At 40.5% G+C, this 4510-nt stretch overlaps 1 pseudogene; it reads right to left on the bottom strand.

The window, feature by feature from the left end:
- Window positions 1–352: 352 nt before the first annotated feature.
- Window positions 353–1306, bottom strand: LOC132536473 (protein SET-like; annotated as a pseudogene).
- Between the last annotated feature and the right edge of the window lie 3204 nt (window positions 1307–4510).

Here is a 4510-nt window from a genome sequence, read left to right as displayed (position 1 = left end):
TGTTATCCTATGGTTTTATCAGTGTTTGCTTTTATAAATAAAACAATTCAAAAAAAAAAAAAAACAAAGCTGTCTGTCTTTCTGCTAACTGCAGAAAGATACAGGTTTTCTTAAAAAGGTTTTAAATGAAAAAATATATTAGTTTGGAAGAGAAAAGGATAATCTATTCAACTTATTCTTCTCAAGGTATCCCCCCAAAAAATAAGTTGATAACCATTGTATAAAGGAAAGAGGAGACCTCAAAGACAGGGTGACTGCACACAGGGGCAGGGAAAATGGGGGAAAAAAAGACTGCAACTTGTTCCTAGGGACAGGAGAAAATTAAAAAAGGCTGGAATTCATCAGTGTTTCATTAGTCATATCCTTCATCTTCCTCTCTTTCCTCCCCCTCATTATCATCTTCTCCTTCATCCTCATCTCCTTCTTCATATCTTCTTTTTTTTAAAAAAATATTATCTATTTATTGATTGGATAGAGACAGTCAGAAATCAAGAGGGAAGGGAGGGATAGAGAGGGTGAGAGACAGAGAGACAGCTGCAGTACTACTTCACCACTTGAGAAGCTTTCCCCCCTGCAGGTGGGGACTGGGGGCTTGAACCCACGTCCTTGCACATTGTAACATGTGAGTTCAACCATGTGCATCACCACCAGGCCCCCACTTCTTCATATCTTCTAATCCTTCTTCCTCTTCATCATCATCATCTTCCCCCTCACCTTATTCATCATCCATATCAGGAACCAAGTAGTACTGTAGTGTATTTGGCCAGATACCATCTTTAATGACCTCTCCTAACTCACCTGCGACTGCACCAAAATGGTCAGTAAACCAGGTGAAGAAGCTCTCTGGTTCCTCATGCTGTCTCTTTCTGTTGGTTTGATTTTGTGTTTGACTTGAACATTTGATCAAATCCTTTCCAGATTTCCATTTGATTTCAGTGGATCCTTCAAAAGAAGGATCACCACTCTCATTCAGATAAAATTCTTTGGAGAGAACTTTATTTTCAAAGTAAGGGTTTTCAACAAAATAAAAGTCTATTCTGTTACCTGATTTATTATCTTCAAATTCTGTTACTTCAACTCTTGTCAAGTAATGCAGTGCCTCTTCATCCTCTTCTCCAAGCAGTGTAGACACTTGTGGGTGGTTGACAAATGTTAATCCTAAATTTGGGATATTGACCATCAATTCCAATCTCTTCTGAAAAAATGGCTGGCAGAGTTTGTTATATTTCTGTTCTACCTTCAAAATCGTCACTCCCCAGAAAGCATCTTGATAAAAAAGCAACAGGAAGCAATGGAATATATCCATGAAGTACAGAATGAAATAGACTTAATGAACAAGCCAGCTAGGAGGTTTCTAGAATTTTCTATCTCACCTTAACTCTAATCCCTGAGATTCTCAACTAAGACTCTTTGCTGACTCTCTACTACTTAAAAGAGTCAAAGTTCAGGTGTCTGCTGGGTAAGGAGGATGGCCTAGGTAGGTAAAAGTAATGCATCAAGTGAGCTGAATGTACCATGTTCCATTATATATATATCCTGAGTTGTAGTTTTAAACTGAGCTATGCAGCTTAATAGAAAATAGTAGGGTCCTCATGTCTGTGGCTCATGTGACTTTGTTTAAAGTATATGGAGAAATCCAATTTTGTTTTTTTTTTTTAAGTGCTAGAGATACCTAGAAGTTGTCAGACAACCTTTTGAGGACTGGTCCTTCGATTTAGAGATTTTCTTTGTTATCTTAAGTTGCTATTTATGCAATCTTCTTTCATTCTCTCCTATCCCCCCTATTTCTCTCTCTCTCTCTCCCTCTCTCGCTATCTTTCCCCCTCTATGCCAAAGACTAAACCTGACACCTCAAAGCATCAGACACAAAAAAGAATTTTGCCTAACCACTTATGCTATTTCTCTGGTCCATTTTGCATTATATTAAGCACTTAGCACTGTTGGTGTAGAGTAAGAATGTGTTATACGTTCCTATCTTATTTTTCTCTCTTCAGTATATCTATATGGCCTCTAAAGCCTCAAAGGAAATGATTGAAAGTAAACCAACTCTCTCTCTTAATTCTGCAGTCAACTTTCTACCTAGACCTCCAGGTTAAAAACCCATCCCAGCCTCTGGAAATATTGCACCCGAAGCATTACTTATCACATTGGAGCTTAATAAGTCTGTCTTTACAAAAACAAGAACCAAAAGGTAACATACTGGTCTTTGGGGGTGGCGCACACTTTACTAAATGTACTTTGAGTTGTATCTTGATTCAGGAATATTTGATATTTCCATTCATGCCTTCACATAGTGTCCCAGCGTTTGTGCTCCGTAGTGAGGACAGCAGAGATATCCAGGGCTCACAGTCTCTCAGCAGGAAGCTAGGGCTGCATGGTCATCAGCAGTTCCAAATACACTAGAAATTTCACTTACATTGTTTAGTAACTTTGCTTTAAATGTTAATTACACAGGCAGTGTGTGTGTGTGTGTGTGTGTGTGTGTGTGTACTGACTGCATTTTCTATGCCTGAGACAGTGCTGTCCATAATGCTCAAAAGTCAAGTTGTAAGCAAGCATGCTGGGATTGAGGTCCAGGCTTATCAGACACATAGATCCCTAACCTCTGCAATGCAGATCCCAGAAAAGAACCACTGAGACAACTTCCATTGGCTGTATTTGCCTCTAAGATGATCATTACTCTAGATGTGCAATTGTGTAGTTGTTATTTTCTTATAGCATACTACATCCACATAGTTCATCAAAGAACACCAAAACAGAACTTCAGACCTCTGAGACTACAACTTGTAGGGATCATGAGAAAGCAGGACAGGTACTGGTCTCCCCAGACAAGCAAATGATGGGGTGTCTGCCACTCAACACAAATAGGGCTGGGAGAACAAGGGTTCTGAGTTGATGTAGACCCTGCACTTCAATCAGAATTGTGACCACTCCTGCAACTGGAAGTCTCAGCCTATCAAACACACTGTGCTGATCGTTGTTCATACATCTTTTTATCAAACACAGTCCTGGAGTAATCCAGTCTTGGGAGAGCACAGGAAGAATTCTGAAGGTAAGAAAGACCCTTGGTGTCATTGTAGAAGCTGTGCTATGGGTGCATGCATCGTGCCAAGGCCAACAGCCTGCTGTACTGCTGAAACATAAAAAAAAGGATCCAGAGACCAAGAGATTCTATGGAGATACCAGATAATGAAGACAAGGACGCTGTGTTCAAGAACCAGGTAGTGTTATGCTTTGATTGAGAGGTGGTGCAGTGGGGGCAGCAGACAAGACAAGGTCACTGCAGATATCCTGTGCATGTCTACCTGGCAATGTGCCAAATCATGCATTTCATGTAAGAATGAAGTTTGAGTCATGACCTTGTTTCCAGGAACATACTAAAGGCATGTTTGGTGCACTACATTTTGGAGCTGATGCTACTTTCTGATCTCCTCACAGCTTATATAAATGCACTGGGGAGGGGTTTGGAGCATGAAGGAGGGTTTACTCAACTCTGTTGCATGAGTGCAGGGAAGAACATAGACAGTCACACATTTTCAGGTGCCGTTCTGCTTGGCTTGCTTGAGCCAGACCTTAGGTTTGAAAAAGAAAGGCCTTGACTAAAAAAACTCTTCTCAGCTAGGAAAAAAACAACAACAGAAAAGCCCATAATTTGGACTCCTATGAAACATAGCCTTTGTAGAGAGAAATATTAGTAGTCCACAAAAAGAACTACATTTCCAGCATGTGTTTTATTTACTTATTAATTTTTTATTTATATTATTTTTCCCTGTAATGTTGGCCTACAATCAGAAAAAAAAAAAACAGTTCATGAAGAATCCAGCTAATAACCTTGGAGTCACAGATGCTATGAAGGCACATAGGAACCAGAAATGCCACTTTTTCTGTAAGAGTTGTTTCTGCCTCACTCTTGCATATAACCCTGTCTGGGAATGTTTGAACCCACCCTCTGGAGGGCAGATTGAAGGGATGTCAGTGGGCTTTACAAGAGTGATACTTCCTCTCTGGGTGGGAGCTCATTCCATAGAATCTTGGGCCCCTTCCCACACCCCCAGAACTGAGGTCTCCACCTGACTAAGACCCTCAGGTGAGCTATAGGTGCAGAAGGTTCAAGAAACCTCTTTTCAGATGGTAGTGAACATGTCTGACCATCATTTTCATGTTTTTCGTCACTATGGCTTCTTTTTTTATTTGCCTAAATCATCCTATTTTCAAACCATTATCTAGTTAAACTGACAATTCTGGACATAATAGATAGTCCAGAGTATTGCCTTTGTTCAACATGCAGGACTTTGGGCCAGGGGTAGAGCTTAGTGGAAGACTCTGTGGTTGCATGCCTGTGGCCCTGGGGTTTGATTATACACACCACACACACACACACCCACACACACACACACACACACACACACACACACACACACACCATAGGGATGAAAAAAAAAGAACTGTTGCTTCTGGTAAGTTTTGCTCAGAGTCTCATTTGAGCACATGAGTTCAACATGTGGCTGCT

Source organism: Erinaceus europaeus, unplaced genomic scaffold (assembly GCF_950295315.1).
Source record: "Erinaceus europaeus unplaced genomic scaffold, mEriEur2.1 scaffold_517, whole genome shotgun sequence".
NCBI lineage: Eukaryota > Metazoa > Chordata > Mammalia > Eulipotyphla > Erinaceidae > Erinaceus > Erinaceus europaeus.
The sequence above is the reverse complement of the archived record's forward strand: the minus strand, read 5'-3'. Positions and strand labels throughout refer to the sequence as shown.